The sequence below is a fragment of the Rhipicephalus microplus genome, chromosome 7 (genome assembly GCF_043290135.1).
Source record: "Rhipicephalus microplus isolate Deutch F79 chromosome 7, USDA_Rmic, whole genome shotgun sequence".
NCBI lineage: Eukaryota > Metazoa > Arthropoda > Arachnida > Ixodida > Ixodidae > Rhipicephalus > Rhipicephalus microplus.
In genome coordinates this window covers 79477221-79496534 of record NC_134706.1, presented here as the reverse complement: position 1 = coordinate 79496534, position 19314 = coordinate 79477221, and the positions used below count along the sequence as shown (strand labels likewise).

The following is a 19314-nucleotide window of genomic DNA, read 5'->3' as shown; positions in this document are numbered from 1 at the left end:
GTTATAACATACCATTGACAAAGCCGCGTTTTTCTTATGTAAATAATTGCACCGCGCTGTGTTATCTCAATTGCTGCATACAGACCCACCGCGGTGGTCTAGTGGCTAAGGTACTCGTCTGCTGACCCACAGGTCGCAGAATCGAATCCCGGCTGCGGTAGCTGCATTTTCGATGAAGGCAAAAATGCTGAGGCTCGTGTGCTCGAAATTGGTTGAACGTTAAAAAACCCCAGGTGGTCAAAATTTCCGGAGCCCTCCACTACGGCGTCTCTCATGATGATATGGTGGTTTTGGGACGTTAAACCCCACATATCAATCAATCAATATTACTGTATACAGAAACAGGGGCAGTTCCAACATTGACTGATTGAAACTTCGAGTCCTTCAAGGAATATTTTAATCGACCAATCAATCAAAACATTACAAGGAAGGTGGGGCGAATGACTCAAAACCTAGATAAAGAGGCATGGTGCAACGGCAGAATGGCTCCTTTGTGTCATGACTTTCACTTTTATTCTTTCATTCTTTATTAGCAGCAGGCAGGAACAAAAAAGTATTTAACCACAGAAAGGACTGCTTATGCCAATTTATCAGCCGAGAACAAAAAAGAGAAGGGAATGGTGAAATTGATAGATATTACTGAACCTGCGTGCATAGAATAGCTTATATATCAGAGCAAAGTGCACGAAAGAACTGGTGACTGCTGCTGCTTGAGCCTGGCGGGATGCGCTGTTCTTCTAGCAGCAGCGGCAGCAAGCCGTGAACATCGTCTCAAAAACTGCTCTTTTTGCAGTGTCGTCTACGTCCGGACCCGCAGTGAACGGAGTGCAAGAAGTGTTTCGCCGGACCGCTTCTGCGAATTTCACGTGGATCTGCCCTTGGGACGAGGATTCACCCGCAAGTCGTCTCTGCACATGCGCATCTAGCCAGCTCGGCACAAGAAAAGCGGAGCACGGTGACCCGCCCACCACTTAGCAGCAGCGGCAGCAAGCCGTGAACATCGTCTCAAAAACTGCTCTTTTTGCAGTGTCGTCTACGTCCGGACCCGCAGTGAACGGAGTGCAAGAAGTGTTTCGCCGGACCGCTTCTGCGAATTTCACGTGGATCTGCCCTTGGGACGAGGATTCACCCGCAAGTCGTCTCTGCACATGCGCATCTAGCCAGCTCGGCACAAGAAAAGCGGAGCACGGTGACCCGCCCACCACTTAGCAGCAGCGGCAGCAAGCCGTGAACATCGTCTCAAAAACTGCTCTTTTTGCAGGTTAGTGTTACTGTGTTCAATAATATTCAGTTGCAATAGTATTTCTACTGCTGCTGCTGTCGCTGCTGCTGCTATTGGTTTTGCTTGTGTACCGCTGGGCACCGTATTGTGGTTGCATAGCTACACTTGAAACAATGTCTCTTTCTTGTAACACATGTAATCTGCTCATCTCTCCTGACGAGCCCTTTGTGGAATGTTGTAAGTGCGAGAACGGTTATCACTTTGGAAAATGCGCTGGCCTAACAGAAAAGTCGTTCAAGGCAAAGAACGAGGCCGCAAAGAAATCATGGCAGTGTCCGTCGTGTAGAAGTGCTAGTGGTGGCAACATGTGCAGTAAAGACAGTAATGATTCTGAAACAGAAATTAAGCTTGCCCTCATGTCAATTAACCAGAAGTTAGAACGGCTGATGCCCCTGACAAAAAAAGTTGAAAGCATTGAAGAGTCTCTTACCTTCATATCTACAAAGTTCGATGAATTTGAGCAAAAGTTCTGCCATCAAGAAGCCGATTTAAAAGACATAAAAAAAAAGGTGTCTGAGCTTGAAAAAAAAGATGACCTAAATCAAGTAACCTGTGCCCAACTTGAAAAAGAGATGCATGACCTTGAATTTAGAAGCAGGCAGCTAAACTTGGAACTGCATGGTATTAGAGAAGTAGCAAATGAGAATCTTATGGTCACATTAAATGACGTAGCTGACAAACTTCAAGTGCCTCACTTAATGGAATCGGATGTTGCGAATGTTCATCGAATTCCTGCAAAACATGGCAAGGTGCCAGGCATCATTGTCCGCTTTACAAAGCAAGCGATAAGGGACCAGTGGATCAGGAATAAAAAGAACCTTAAGGATAGCCACCCACCAATTTTCATGCAAGAAAATCTGACACGCCGCAATAGAGAACTGCTCCAAGCAACGAAAGAATGCGCCAAAGATAAAGGCTACAAGTTTGTTTGGTATCTCAACGGAAAAGTTCTCGTTCGGAAAAGCGAGGGAGTGAATGCTGTGCATGTGAAGGGAAAGAGCGACTTAGAGCACCTATAGTGCTTCACGTTGAATGCTTTGTTTTCTTTTGAAATGTAATCACGATGGAGCACATGAGTTATTTTCTTCCGAGTGATCTTAATAAAATTACTTCATGTACTACTAAGCCAACATCGTTTAAAGCCATTCACTTAAATGTACGCTCTGTAAAAAACAAGACCATGTGTTTGGAGGAATTTTTCGGTGAATTTTCATTTACTTTTTCTTTGGTCATGCTCACTGAAACTTGGAGCACCAATGATTCTGACACCTTTACGATGACTCACTATAAAACTTATTCTCTGAACCGCTCCAGCCAGCGAGGAGGTGGAGTTGCTTTGCTGGTGTCTAACAATATAGAATGCGATAAGCTGGACTCGTACTCTCTGATTACTGATGATTTTGAAATCATATCAGTCTGTACTGGTCAGTTCGTGTTTTCGGTGTGCTATCGTCCCCCTAAGGGAAATGCGCTCAAGTTTTTCCAGTTTTACGATAATTTCCTTTCATTTATAACGGACAGTAAATACACATTAATAGCTGGTGGGGATTTTAATATTGATTTGTTGAAGGATAATTATTTTGCTATGAATTTTAACACAACTCTGGCTTCGAACGGATTCGTTAACCTTATAAAAATTCCAACAAGGGTTACACCAGAGGGTGCGTCTCTTCTTGATCTGCTTATTACGAACTCATCTCAACCAATAGCTGCAACAGGTGTAATAACATGCGCAATCAGCGACCACCTTCCGGTGTTCTTAAGTATAAATAAGATTCCAGCGGTAAAGTACTGGCAAGAAAAAGCTGCATATCAGCGTATAACAAACCAAACCCTGAGTTTATTTTACAACTCAATAACACAAGTTCAGTGGGATGGCACCGGCCTTTCAAATGATGCAAATGAGGCCTACGATAAGTTTCTCTACGTATTCAAGCAGCTTTATCATTCCTGCTTCCCACTAAAAGTGCGCGGATTAAAACGCAAAACGCGCAAACCTTGGGTAACTATTGAATTACGCGAAGAAATTAAAACGAAAGATAAGCTGTTCAAAGTATTCTTAAATACGCGTTCAGCTGATGACCTCAAGGTATTTAAGAAATACAGGAATAGGCTAACAAAAAAATTGCGTAAGGCACGAGCGGAATACTACTCTACTTTACTTGAAGTTAAAAACGGTCGCCATGATTTGCTGTGGTCAAGATTAAATCTCTTACTTAGACGGGAGCAACCACAGGCTTCCCTACGTATGTTAAAGCTAAATGATAAAGATATATCTGGAGTAGAACTGGCGGAAGTTTTCAACAACTTTTTTACAACTCTCGCCCATAACAGTCCGTCCGATGATTCTAATAAATATATTAATTCTTTTAATAATGATACAATATTCCTGAGCCCTGTTACAACAGAAGAAGTTATAGCAGTGTTACAAAACCTTAAAAACAGTCATAGCTGTGACATAGATGGCATTCAAGTGAGACCTGTGAAACATGTTGCCGCCGTCATTGCGCCTACTCTTGCAGACATATTTAACCTATGTTTAGATACCGGTACATTTCCTAAACAAATGCAAGTTGCTAAAGTAACGGTTCTATATAAGAAAGGAGATCGCAATGATTTAGGTAATTATAGACCAGTATCCATACTTCCAATATTTTCGAAAGTTTTTGAGAAAGTGTTATATACTAGGTTGTATGATTTTATTAATAAACATAGCCTACTATCACCAAATCAATTTGGGTTTTGTAAAAATAAATCTGCTGAACTAGCACTACTCGAACAAAAGGAATATATATTAACACAGTTTGAAAAGAAAGCCTTCGTTATTGGTATCTTCGTAGATTTCTCGAAGGCGTTTGATCTTGTCAATCACACTATACTCCTGCAAAACTTAGAATGTTATGGTATTCGTGGACAGGCGCAGTTGCTCCTGAAATCATATCTATCGCATAGAAAACAGGCTGTTTGCATTGACAACATAAAATCTGAACTAAAGTCTGTTACCTGTGGCGTTCCACAGGGCAGTATATTAGGACCATTGCTTTTTAATATGTATCTTAACGACATTTGCAATATCAACACCACTGCTAAATTTATCATCTATGCTGATGATACTAGCATCTTTTTTTCTGGAAATAATCTTGATATCCTTGTTCGGGATTGCAATGATACCATGAGTGAGCTACAAAAATGGTCAGAATCCAAGTGCATGCGTATCAATGAGAAGAAAACACAAGCTGTCGTATTCCGCCCTAAAAATAAACCAGTTCCTTTTTCCTTCGGCATTAAACTGAACTCACGATGTATAGATGTGGTTGAACAATTTAAGTGCCTCGGAGTGGTTTTTTCCTCCTCTATGTCTTGGGAACAGCATGTGGATCACATTTCAACGAAACTGGCTCAAATAACTGGGATCGTAGGCAGGCTCAAATACGTTCTCCCGAAACCAATAAAACTACTATTGTACAATTCCCTTTTTTACTCTTATTTAAACTATTGCCACTTAGTCTGGGGCACGACTACTCCTGGCTGTCTTCAGCGTATCTACATTCTGCAAAAGAGATTCCTTCGTCATGTTCATAATGTACCTTGGCACTCGCCCAGTGCAGATCTCTTTTTGCAAAGTAATGTAATAAAGATCGAGAACTTGTACAAATTCCGTTTGAGTGTCAGGTTTCAACTCGAAACTCTAAAAAATATAAACCATCTACGATACCTTGCCGATTTGCATGCACGAAAAATGACATTTATGACAAGGCATGGAGAGTCTTGGGTTGTGCCGACACCCAGAATAAACTTAGGTCGACAACGCCTGCAATTTACTCTTCCTTCCCTTCTAAATTCATATTTACATAGTGGTTTTGATCTCTTCAGTTCGTCAAAGAATACTTTGCGTGCCATGTACGTTAATATGTAAGCTTAGTTTTTTTTTTTTTCTATTTTATAATATCTTTTAGAGTCTCTTTTGTATTTGTCGATTATTGTGTATTTGCCATTACACTATGTTAATACTGTTGTTTAATGAACATTGCTGTGAAGCTGCTGCTAAGCAAAAGGGTGTCGCGGCTTTGTCAAGCTGTCTCTGACAGCTTTTTCTGCGCCTCCACTGTCTGTACCCCTACAAGGCAGAAATAAAGAATTTGAATTTGAATTTCTAAGCCCGACGTAGTGAGCAATATGTCGCACATTTCAGTTAGTCTGTCCGCGCATTCAGGCACGTCTTCTATGGCAGCAATTACAGTAACTGTGTCTCCTTTTCGGTTTTACGTTGATGAATGCGTGTCCTCTTGGTTGCCGGAAAGCTCTCATGTGGTATATGCCAAATTTTCGTTTCAGAAAAAGGTCCGAAATGTTTAGCGGAATCACGAAACACTGTTATAACACGACGTTTATATTGATTCCGTGATTAGTGGTGTTTTTTATACTTCTGTGTTGCGTGGACAGATTTTTGCATTGAAGAATTTGTACGCAGTGCGTGAGTGTCGTTCTGTGTGCCTTTGGACAGCATTGTGTTTGTTTTATAATATGTGATCACGACTGTTGTTCAAGTGCAGAAAACAGTCAGTGCCACGCAATCGCACTGACCTGTCCTAATATACATTTATTCTATAAAAACATATACTGGAACTATAAATACGGCACTATATGCAAGAGGTCCAAGTTGTGTGGTTGTAAATCATCCTGCAAGAGAGCGAATGACAAAGCTCCGGAATGGAAGTCACATCAAGCAGCAAGATGGCAAGCATATGTCCGCAATGGGCAAGGCTTCGCTTTAACTATGCCGGCAAGGTTAACACCTCGATGTCTTAACCAAACGCCTCCGAGAGTGGTCAGTGTTCTCCGTAAATCGACAAGGTCCCTAAATATTGCCCATGCGCCACGTTTTGAACGTACAGACAGCGGCCTACGAGAGGTCGAGGCATGGCGTGCGAAAACCACCTTTGCAGCTTCATCCGAACGGTTCCTTCTTTTTCATACGGCCTTATTTGCCCTCCACGCGATGAGCACGACCGCGCTTTTTGTACATACACGGGTGGCCGGCGCGAGCGCACACACACGCGCGGTTCAAGGTCTCGCAGCTCGCCGTGCTTCGCTGTCTTGGGACGCCGGCGCATTGACCCACATTTCGCCACCACCTTCCGCGTGCCGTATAGCATCCTGGTACGGCACGAGGGTACCACGCGGTCATGCGATCTCAATATCCGACGAGCACGTGCAATGAACGTTGTATACGAACCTCGACCTGCCCCGGGGCGGTCGACCCGTGGGAGATCGTGTCCAGCCTCGCTGGGCACTCAAGAGGAGCCCAGATAAATGACGCGTCTCTCGCCGTTCCCGAAGGTCCGTCTGGTGAAGCTGAGCGAAGCCTTCATCGCTGCTCGTTGCAAACCACCGACGCGTGTCTTCCTGGCTCACCTCTAAGCTGAGGGGTCAATATTTCGACGTCGCACTGCATACACCGTGGATCTTTGTGTATGAGCCGTTGCACGACGCGTAGCGAGGAGGGATGCAGCAGTGATATGTGACCGATGACAATGAATGTGTTTTTGTCATCTGCCCCGAGCGGGATGGCACAGACCCGATTGCGCATCCGTGTCACGACCCTGAGGCTCTTGATTTGCACTATGATATGCAAGTCCAGTTAGAGCTGACGTGACCTCTGACATTCGTGGCATGAAAGAAGAATAAGTGTGCGTGGAGTGACGTATAATGGTGTCTATGACTGTGTGTGGCCTGTAATGGTCATTTTTGCTGGCGCGTTTTTTAATGCCTTCAAGTCAGTGCACTTGTGTGTGCCACATAGCCACGCCGAGTTATGCACCCCTTGCATTCGCGCCGTTTGTAACATCGTGTCATACAATGTTTATGATTCTTCTGTGTACAGACTATGAGTGCTTGATTAGTATCTACGTAACGCTGCCCTTAGCTTCACACTGGATGATGGGGATGGCGACTAAGCTTGACATGCATAATGATGATGATAATAGTTCTGTCATCTGCGTCTTCATGATACTGGAACACCATAACGACTGTGTAAATTTTTGTATACACGTTCTAAGCGCGAAGGACGAAACAACAGTAATTTTTTTGTTGCTGGCATACGTCCCGCGCGGCACGTTTCAACAAAGCTCTGGAATGCATGGTGACCTAGTGAATCAAAGCATCGAAACTACGCGGCTCCCAGCTATGACTTTCTTTCTTCCCTTCGCCTCGAATATCTTGATTCCTTCAAACATCACAGATGTTAATAGTGCTTGTAGCACAGCAGCGTAGCCAGAAGTTTTTATGCGGGTACAGAAGGGTGAAACAACAGGGCAGAAAGCTGTTTGTACACACATGTGTGTTTGTCTGCGGTGTGCATGTACGTATATCCCTGGAAAGAGGAGGAGGACAAGAACACCAAGATAGAACAGACTGATGCAGCTTGTCGGCTTTTACTCCCAAATCAAGACACGAAAGAGTGGACGCTAAACCAAAAATCTCATGGATAAGGTGTCGGTGATGCTAGCTATTCATGACCCTTACCCTTACGTGCGACGAACCCGCTGAGGTTCGAAAGACGTCCGCCAAGAGGAGCATTCAAGCAACCAAACCCTTCGATGACGCCATCTATACGTTTGCCCGACGCTAAATACGAGTGATAAGCCACAGCTGACACCGAATCTAGATATGGCGAGATAAGCAAACACAACAAAGCTTTCAATTCAGCGTCTTATCATGTCAATCTTTGTGTGCGTTAACCGCTGAGAGAACAAAAGAACCCAAACTGGTTAATGATAGAACGCAAGCAAGGTTCACGTTTATTGTGTTACGCCGGAGCACCAAACCTTATACACGCTGTTAGTTTAATGTTTTCCCAAACTCGCTTTACTTCGTCAACGTTGAGACGTTAAAAAAGCAATCGATAAGTCAAGAAACGTTAACGAAGTACGACGGAAGAGAGTGACCTTTTAACGCTATGCCGTTTCTCTTGCTCTTTCATGGTTACGACCGCTATAATGTCGCCATCGTGTTAAGTCACACTCCTTCGTAACAGCTTACCGCGCACGTGTACTCGCTTTTGTTGGACGACATAGTGCCACGCCGATCTTCGCAATCGAGGGGACGCGCAGAAATGCACAGATGAGCTTCTGCAGGGTCTACGCGACTAGGTCTTCTGCACTGGGCATACAGAATTCCGGGTGAGGGACCTCCGTATTAACGTATATAACCTCCGCAACACGTCCGCACGCAAGCTTTTTCGTTTGCCTGTATGAGCTTGCGTCAAAGGCGCCGGACGTGTCGAGCCAATAAGAAGTGAAGAGGAGGTTAGGATGGAAAGTCTCGCTAACTGGCCTCGCAACAGCGTAACAGCTCCTTTCTACGCCTTGTAGCCGCCTTTTCATCCGCTCACCTCGGTTCTGTTCAGACCGGGCGGGCCGTTGTCAAGCGCATATGGCCACTTTGCCGTGGGTGACGATAGAATTAATTAACGCGAAAAACTAAGAACGGAAAGGTCGTTAGTAAAGAGGGAAAGGACGAATAACCTCGATCGTCCGGCAGGCACCGTTATCGCCTCTCTAGCAAGGAATTATGAACGTCCATTTCCTAGTTCGGTGTAGCGGCAGACAATCTGAGGACACACACTTTCAAGCATCGACTCGCCATTGTTAATGTGGACGGAAAGAGTTCATTATTAAGGAGAAAGCCATCAAATGCGATATCTGACTGACGGCGTCGGCAGCGTCACCAGGAGCGATGCAAAAAACCATATCATGAAGCTACCATGAATCCGCAAGTCACCAAAATTTGTGACGTCATCACGACATCACCATGACGTTACTATAGAGTAGTGTAATATGATGTTACATGGTGATATTGTTATATGACTCTGTAGGTTACTCAAACGGCGGCTGATCATATGCACTGTGCGGAACGGACCCTTTCAATGGCGTTTAAAACATTTTCACAGCATGGAACCTTGCAAATCTTATGAGACAAATACACGAATTAGAGAAAATCGTCATTTCGGTCCAATTTTTTTACGAAATATATACCACTTGATGCACCAACCGAAAATCAGCTTTATATCTTAATAGGGTGTTTATTGATAATTCTTTCTCGATGGTGTGTTTCATCACCAAATTTCTCCTTTTTTGAGAAAAAATAATTCAAGTTTCGCATTCACACTTGCCTTCTCATTTGTTCAAATGACAGCTTTCACAATGAAGCTCACCACTGCCGTGAATAATGTGATTTTCTTTTGTAAAACAAAATATATCATGAAAAAAATTATCGCATCAGAAGAACTATTTTAATGGGCCGACGAAATATGGGGCAAGCGTTTCAGCAGCACCTCCGCCGAGAGTGAACCACTGACTCCGGACTCTGTGCATACAGATAAAGGGAATTATTTTAGCTAAGCACTCCGCATTGAGACCTTTTATGCAGCCATCTCTAAAAGAAAAAAAAAATTCACAGGGCCCCCTATGCGCCGTAAGTTTTGCTTAAAGGGGCCCTGTGATACAAATTAAGCTTGCTGTATTCATCGCTTTTTCTGCAACTGTGGAATGCATTGATATTGATGCGCAAGTGCCATCGCAAACCTCAATGCTGCTATAATTTTATATTAGTGGAATAACCACACTGTTTTCAGGCTAAGGAGACACACAGGAGTTATTGTCGTGATCGAAAGTGACGCTTCACCACTCGGGACTGACGACGCGGGCCATGCATTTTGATTGGTTCGACGCGACCAGGTCTGCGTACTGTTCATGTGGTCGGAAAGGCCACACTATTGTGCGCTAAAAATTATAAAATCACTGGTATTGCTTGCTCGGACACAAACGCTTTCTGTTTCAAATATTCAATTGTGAATATATTTGCAAAGCAATACTAGGAGCGCTGCACAACGGCTACCACAAAGTGAGTCGTCGGGCGGTGCGTCTGTGTAAAAAGCTCGTGGGGATTGGAAACGGCCGTTAATGTCGGTGGTAGAGTTAAATGCCAAATGGAAGGTTTTTTTTCCCTCGTCTGCCGGGGTTTCGAAGTTTGCAGGCTAATAACTTTTAATACCACTGTCACCTTTTTTTAGTTAATCTCCGTATTTGGCTCTATACACGAACTCCGGCGCCTCAGAATGCATATGAAGAAGCGTCGCAGGACCCCTTCAAAAAGTCCCCGCAACACTTTTTCAGCGTGCTCAGAAAACGGTGCAGATCGGTAATCGGTTCTCCTGAGAATGCGCGAGCCAATCGTTTTGGCGCAGCATGTTGCCTGGAATTTACACTTAGTTTTCCAAATCAACTAAAATCGTTGCCTCTTTCTCTATGCAAATGATGGCATCTAACGAAATGATTGCGCCAAATACCGAAACTCACGGCCATATACTGATTTCAGCTTCGGGAGGTGGCATAGTTACAGCTGTCGTCGCGGGAGGCCGCAACGTGGGGTGAGCCGCGCGTTTGAAGAAACAAAAAGAAAGAGCGCTCATAATCATGACGTGCGCGTGACGTAACTTCATTCCCCCGTGCCAACCTTCCCCTCTTAGCTTCGAGCGTACTTGTCAGGACTAGAGGAAGCGCAAAGCAGTTACAGATTGTGACAAATTTGTGTAATTCTGCTCGTACTCGAGATGCTGAAAAAATTGCGGCAGTCGATTCGTCAGGAAATAAATTTCTTTACTGAAGCTACTTGATGGTTATTCGAGAAGGTGCTCCAGGGCCCCTTTTAAAAAACGTGCGCAGCTTGCATAGTCATGCAAGGCTGAAATAAACACGGACTTTGTGGTCTACCTGGATGTTTACCAAATACCACCTTGCAACATAAACTTTTACGGCTTTACGGTACACAATGAAAATTAATATGGGTGAAGGTGTTGCTTACACAACAGTAGTTCTATACCGTCATGAGTTGAACATTTTCAAACGTGTTAAATGACTTATACTTCGTCTCATCCTTACCGTTCAGCACTAACAAGGCTGTGGGGTGTACACAAGCTACATGCTTGCGCAGCAAAACAATCCCAGATTTCCATACTCTGCAATTGGGAGGGTTGAGACATTTGTGGTTGTTTGCTGCGTGCTACGTGACATCGATGCGTGATATGTTCCTTTTTTTTCGCATTGACGCCGTGCGCATTTAGTGCGTGTTCCAATACTCACCGTAGACGGCTAAACAGACAGCTAAGGGCATAGAGCTTTCTAACAGGGTCATTACACGCCAAACGTCATATATATATATATATATATATATATATATATATATATATATATATATATATATATATATATATATATTGTAACGATGTTGAAGGGCTCGGGGTATAACAAAACGTATTTATTAAAGGGCGAACCTGTGCCCACAACTCAAAGGGACTATGGTCGTAGCACGTTACAGCAGAACGGCAAGATGTCTTCCTCTTCTACTTCTTCAAGAAGAGTCCCAAGCGCGTGGCACACATCAGCAGGGGCCAGCTGGGTTCTCGTGCTATCATCATCGTCTCTACGCAACGCTAGACGGCGCCCATGTATGTCTCTGTGCGCGTGGTGATGGGCGCGTTATTTGAATGCAGGCACTATGTCGTGGCATAATCCCCCTCCTCACACGCATCGTCCCGATGCGTCAGGCAATGAATAGATTCGTGGTAGGCGTAGGCGTCACTGGTCTTCCGGTGATCTCTCATAGTACGGCTTCATCCGGACTACATGTACAACCTCTGTAGGGTTGCGGCGTTTTGAGCTCCCGTGTATAGCGGATCTGACTTGGTAAGTTACATCGCTTACACGATGGAGTACTTCGTAAGGCCCGAAGTAGTGGCTAAAAAGTTTTTCAGAAAGTCCGCGGCGACGCACTGGGGTCCATATCCATACTTTGTCACCTGGTTGAAAATGCGCTTCGGTACGACGCTGATTGTACCGATAGGAGTCGATACGTTGTTGGCGGCGTATTGTGTATCTCGCCATCTGTCGTGCTTCCTCGGCTCTTTGCAGGAAGTCGTCTAGGCCAGGTGGATTGCTGCTTTCATCATTCAGTGGTAACATGGCATCCAGTGGAGTGGTGACTCTTCGGCCGAATACAAGTTCAAATGGTGTCACTCGCGTTGTTTCTTGAACGGCTGTATTATATGCGAACGTGATGTAGGGCAATATTTCATCCCACAGTTTATGTTCGACGTCGATATACATTGAAAGCATATCAGTCAGAGTTCTGTTCAAGCGCTCCGTTAGGCCATTTGTTTGAGGATGGTATGCTGTAGTTCTTCTCTGGTCTGTGTGGGTCATTCGCATCAGACATTTCATTAGGTCTGCAGTAAAAGCTGGGCCACGATCTGTAATTACCACGCTGGGTGCACTATGTCTGAGGACTATGTTGTTGATGAAGAACTTGGCAACTTCAAGAGATGTTGCAGTGTACAGCGAGTCAGTCTCAGCATAGCGAGTGAGATAGTCTGTGGCTACGACTATCCACTTCTTGTGTGCAGTCGATGTCGGAAACGGGCCTAGGAGATCCATACCAACTTGTTGGAATGGGGCATGCGGTGGTTCTATTGGCTGGAGGAGGCCTGCAGGTTTCACGGATGGAGTTTTGCGTCTTTGACACTCACGGCAAGTTTTGACATAGCGCTGAACTGATGATAACAGTTTTGGCCAGTAGTATTTTAGGTGAATTCTGGCGAATGTACGGCTGACACCCATGTGCCCAGATGTTGGCTCATCATGACATGCGTGCAGAATCTCGTTTCGTAAAGGTGCAGGTACAACGAGTAAAAACTTGTCACCATGAGGCTTGAAGTTCCTCTTGTAAAGGACCCCTTCCCGAAGACAGAACGAAGGGAGCCCTCTGGATAAAGTGCGCGGGACTTTAACGTTGAGTCCTTGGAGACGCTGTATAAGTGGCAGCAAATCGGGGTCATTTTGTTGTTGTTCAGCGATTTCTGATGCCTGGACGACGCCTAGAAACGGGAAGTCTTCTTCCTCCGGCTCACTCGTATCCACTGGTGCGCGTGACAGGCAGTCGGCATCGCTGTGCTTTTTCCCAGATTTGTATACCACAGTAACATCGTACTCTTGTAGCCTAAGGCTCCATCTTGCTAGTCGGCCAGAGGGATCCTTAAGATTCACCAGCCAACACAGGCAATGGTGGTCACTTACTGCTCGGAATGGTCTACCGTAGAGGTACGGCCGAAATTTACTTATGGCCCGAATGACCGCGAGATACTCTTTTTCGGTTGCAGAGTAATTTGTCTCAGCTTTCGAAAGCTTGCGGCTGGCATACGCTAGCACTTTTTCTTGGCCGTTTTGCCGCTGGACTAGAATGGCTCCGAGGCCGACGTTACTCGCATCAGTGTGAACTTCAGTTTCGGCAGTATCATCGAAGTGGGCGAGGATTGGAGAGGCTTGCAGGCGTGTTCTTAACTCATCAAATGCTTCCTGTTGTTCACTTTCCCACCTAAAGGGCACCTCGTCTTTTGTCAGATTAGTAAGTGGTTCAGCAATGTTCGAAAAATTTTCCACAAATCGCCGATAGTACGCGCATAAACCCAGGAAGCGACGTACTGACTTCTTGTCTTTGGGTGTCGGGAACTTCGCGATGGCAGCTGTCTTTTCGGGATCTGGCCGAACGCCGTCGGAGCTGACAACGTGTCCGAGGAATCGAAGCTCTTCAAAAGCGAAGTGGCATTTTTCTGGCTCGATGGTCAAGTCTGCTGAACGAATGGCTTCTAATACTGTGCGGAGTCGCTCTAGATGTTGGTCGAATGTAGCGGAAAATACGACAACGTCATCCAAGTACACCAAGCAGGACTGCCATTTCAGTCCCGCGAGGACAGCGTCCATCATTCTCTGAAACGTAGCTGGCGCTGTGCACAGGCCGAATGGAAGCGCTTTAAATTCGTAGAGTCCGTCTGGGGTTATGAATGCCGTCTTTTCACGGTCGCGCTCATCCACCTCAATTTGCCAATATCCGCTCTTGAGATCAAGGGAGGAGAAGTATTTCGCACTCCGTAGTCGATCGAGTGTATCATCGATACGCGGCAGAGGGTATACATCCCGTTTCGTTACGCTGTTCAGTTTCCGATAGTCGACGCAGAATCGAAGGCTGTTATCTTTCTTTTTAACAAGCACTACGGGAGACGCCCATGGACTGCTGGAAGGCTGGATCACGTCATCTGAAAGCATCTCCTCCACTTGTTTCTTGATGACGTCTCTTTCCTTTTGCGATACTCGATATGGGTGTTGGTAAATCGGTCTCGTGGCTTCTTCTGTTATAATCCTGTGTTTTGCAATAGCCGTTCGTCGCACCTTAGAGGACGTTGAAAAGCAGTCCGAAAACTCTTTTATAAGGGCAAACAATCGTTTCTTTTGATATTCTGGGAGCCTATGGTTGACGTTAACTGATGCGTCGACGTTGCAGGTCTCTTGTGGAGTGGTTGGCGTTGTCGCTAAACTGCATAGTTCAGTCGCCATGCAGAACTCGTGGAAATAGGCGATAGCCATACCTTGAGCGATGTGCTGACATTCATTCCCAAAATTCGTAAGGAGGACAACTGAGCGGCCATTCCTTAAGTGAACAACACCCCTTGCCACGCAAATTCCTTTGTTTAAAAATAGCTCTACGTTTCCATCCGCTATTCCTTCGTGGTCACAAAATGCCTTATTTTCAACAAGCACCATTACACTACAGCGAGGTGGCACTGTGACGTCATCATCAACAACGCGCAGAGCAGTAAGACGTCGCTTTTCCGATTCCTCCACCGACATAGCTTGTTCTGTCGAAAACGTTACACTGGATCTGCGCAGATTAATTATGGCTCCATTGGCTTGCAGAAAGTCCATTCCTAGTATAAGCTCCCTTGAACAGTCCGGCAGCACGATGAAGTCAGCAACGTAAGTAAAGCCTCTTATTTCGAGCCTTGAGGTGCATCTGCCGAGCGGTGTAATAGTGTGGCCACCTGCCGTGCGTATCTGTGCCCCACTCCATTTTGTTACAACCTTTTTCAGTTTCTTTGCCAATTTGTGACTCATTGCCGAATAATCAGCGCCGGTGTCAACTAAAGCATTCAGCTCGTATCCGTCTATTTTCAACCGCAAATCTGAAGTAATCTTCGCACTGCTGCGCTTATCCTCTGTAAACATAGCATCGTCACCTTGAAACCGCAATGGAGGATCTTCGCAACTGTCGTTATCAGCGGCCTCACCTCCACAGGTCGCTTGCTTCAGTTTTCCTGGTGTGGGCTTGTAGAACGGTGCCCAGACCGTGCGGAAGAAGCACGTGGGCTGGGTGATCGGTAACGCCTGGGCGACGGCGATCTTGGCTGATGTTGGCGTGGAGTGAGTGGGCTCTGGCGCGCGGACAAGTACTCTTCGATCTCGGTTGGCCGTTCACCGTTTCGAGGGCATGGTGCGTACAACGGAAAGCCCCTTAATCCTGCCTGTCGGTAAGGGCAGAACCTATACAGGTGACCTGCTTCCCCACAATGGAAACACAAAGGCCTGCGCTCATGGTCACGCCAGATGTCACTTTTCCGGGGCCTTTGCTCCGCGTGGCGAGCTACACCACGGGCTCGTGGCAGGTAGGTAGCCGTCGGTTCCAGTGGACGAGGTGCGCTGCGTACCGTTTGTGGGCAAGGAGAGGCCATCGTAACTGCTGCATTGGTGTGCGCCGCGGGTTGTCTGAGTACTTCAGAGTACGTTGGTATGCGTTGGATCGGCTGTGGCGCACGCTCCGGCTCACGTATCATCTGCCTCAGTTCATCTCGTACTACGTCGACTACAGACAGTGTTGCTGTAGTGTGAGGTGCTTGCAACTTGCTGAGCTCTTCCCTGATCACCGACCTGATGAGTTCTCGCAAAGCGTCCATGTCACTTCGCTGGCGTCCAGAGAAGACATTGGCAGGTGCATAGTTTATGTCTCGATTGTACTGTCGAGCCCGCTGTTCTAGCGTTTTCTCTATGGCTGTCGCTTCCGTATGAAACTCCGCAACTGTTCGTGGTGGGTTGCGGACGAGAACAGCGAATAGCTCTTGCTTCACCCCACGCATGAGGTGGCGTAGCTTCTTGTCTTCGGTCATATGGGTATCTGCGCGCTTGAACAGGCGGATCATGTCCTCGATATACATTGCGACAGTTTCGTTGGTGAGTTGGTTCCTGGATTCGAGCGCAGCCTGCGCCTTTTCTTTGCGATCCGCGCTGGCATAAGTCGCCAGAGCTTGTCGCCGAAATTCATCCCAGGTCGTAAAGGAGGTTTCATGGTTTTCATACCACGTCTTTGCGAAGTCCTCCAAAGCAAAGTATACGCGGCGGAGCTTCTCTCTCTCGTCCCAACCGTTCAAACGTGCCACTCTCTCAAAGAGGTTCAGCCAATCTTCTACGTCTTCATACGAGTCGCCATGAAATACTGGTGGCTGGTGAGGCTGATTTATCACCACTTGGGCTGGTGTTACATGACTTGTCATGGTGGCGGCGTCCATTGACTGAGTTCCCCTTGGCGTAAAGTGGAGTGGGCTGAATTCTGGTGAATCACCTCGAAGACGGCGACTGGTCCTCTGATGCACAGGTGTCGGCTCCGCAGTATCAACTGGCTGGTGGTCGGGGCTACGCTGTCTTGCGTTCGTAGGGCTTTGGTTCATTACCCAGCACCTCCACCAGAAATGTAACGATGTTGAAGGGCTCGGGGTATAACAAAACGTATTTATTAAAGGGCGAACCTGTGCCCACAACTCAAAGGGACTATGGTCGTAGCACGTTACAGCAGAACGGCAAGATGTCTTCCTCTTCTACTTCTTCAAGAAGAGTCCCAAGCGCGTGGCACACATCAGCAGGGGCCAGCTGGGTTCTCGTGCTATCATCATCGTCTCTACGCAACGCTAGACGGCGCCCATGTATGTCTCTGTGCGCGTGGTGATGGGCGCGTTATTTGAATGCAGGCACTATGTCGTGGCAATATATATATTAGCGATCCTTCTTTCTACACCAAACTTGGTCTGCATACTAAGTGACAATGGTTGTGTAAGGTTTTTAAAATAATATTTGTGCATTATTTCTGACGCGTATGCCTCGAAGAAGTTAGCCAAAAAGCTTTATGCAATATGCACTTTTTTGAATATTCGAGCAATGAATTTTTACTCCTCAAATGCGATGTTTTGGGAAAGCATATTTTTAGACCTGTTGTGTCGCTAAACAATACAAGAAGAAAATGAGGAATTTTACTAAATTGTCATTTTTCTCCACATTGAGATGCAACGTTCACCATATCGTTGTCCAACTAAAAATCATCTTTATACCTCAATCGAAAGTAAATGAACAGTTGTTCTTATATGGCAAGTTTCACCATAACTATTTTGTTTTAAGGAAGAAAATACTTTTTGAAGTTTCCCATCGACAGCTATCTTTCCATTTGCTAAAACAACAGCTCCTGCTTCGAAGCCCCGCATTGCCGTCAACGGGAAACTTAAAAAACTATTTTCTTCATTAAAACAAAGCTGTAATGATGAAATTTGCCAAATAAAAACAACTTTTCATTTGTTTTCCATTGACCATTAAAGTAATTTTTAATTAAACCACCTCATTGTGCGAATTGCATCGCAATGTGGACAAAATGACAGTTTTGTGTGAATCGTGATTTTTGTCAGGAAGTTAAGCATCTTCAGGGGTCTAATATTTACCCCCTAAACATACCATCTTTGAAGTAAGTACTCATCGCTCAAATATTCAGAGTGCAGTGTTTGCATTGAAGAAATGCAAATATAAAACGTTTTGGCTTAATATTTGGAGGCATAGGTGGCAGAAAAAGTGCGCTCACATTATTCACCTTCGAACACCTTACATAAGCATTTTTGTTTAATTTGTATACCAACTTTGGTATAGAAAGAAGCAGCGGTACTTTTCAAATAGTTTTTTCAAGAAACAACACCCAGACGAAAGTGAAGTTCAAGAGGCACCCACGTGACCATTTTTTTCGTTCCCGAAATAGTTTAGCAACTCAATGTTTTCAATTAAACAAATCAGCATATTTTTTTTTTCAATACATTTGTGATGGTGGCCAAAATGACTAGAAGGTTTGGCGTGGAATGACCCAATACTACACTAGAGGAAACTCTGGCGATACTATCTATAGGAGCTGCAACGCATGGAACATCAGTGAGCATGGAAATTATCAGCATTACATGAATTTGTCTTATTTTCGTACTTGATGCTCTATTTGCTTCGCATGGATTGGAGCTGCTTTGTCACGAAACGAGAGTCGGCAAATATTCAGCAGTTGGGCTTCGTCCCCTTAACTTTTAGGCTCATGAATTCAAATTGGGCCACTAAGCTCAAAACGGTTTGTCCCTTAATTCGAAACAAGACCAAAACGCTGCCATAACCGAAACTACAAGTGCGTTCGCCACTCGCAAACACGAAGACTGGGCAAATCCATGTACTACCCATCATTTTCATTGTTGCAGAACAATCGCAGTGCCAGAGTCGTCTCTAGTTAATTTTAGGAAACTCTATGGCTAAGTGAACGGCGGTCATATTAAATCCGGTTTCAATTTCCCCGTAGGTGGCGAAATGGATAGCTTCGAGGTGACGGCATCGGAGACAAAAACTACACAGTCTTCTTTGCTGTCCGAACAAGATGGCGGCTCAACGATGTCCTCGAATAGCTGGGATCTCACTGGTATGGTCGTCTGCGCACAAGCAAGCACTTTTTCATGCGCTTATTGTGAGCTACTTTTACGTTTTCGTACAGGTGAATGCGAAATAAGACTTAAACAATAACAGTTCGTGTCTGGCTTTCTCAGCTTTCTCTTCTGGACGCGAGGTGGCGTCAGCGTCACGCCACGTAGACGTGTTCTAGATACGTCTATTTTCTCGGACAATATGAAATCGGTGCTGTCTTCTAAGCTGTCAGCGTATAGACTGTCTCCAATGCTGTGCATAATTGGGGCACAGCCTTAATGCAGTATCAGTAACCGCACGTAAATGCGGTTACAGATCAACGTGGCAGCACCCACGCAGACACGACTGCCCGCTTCGATCCGAACTTGTGCTTGCTATCCGCCCACTGCG

At 45.4% G+C, this 19314-nt stretch overlaps 1 long non-coding RNA gene across 1 annotated transcript; it reads left to right on the top strand.

The window, feature by feature from the left end:
• Positions 1–746: 746 nt before the first annotated feature.
• On the top strand, positions 747–19025 carry LOC142767514 (uncharacterized). The gene is made up of 2 exons (XR_012884942.1): positions 747–1261; positions 18806–19025. It is a non-coding gene; the product is annotated as an uncharacterized LOC142767514 (long non-coding RNA).
• Positions 19026–19314: the final 289 nt, after the last annotated feature.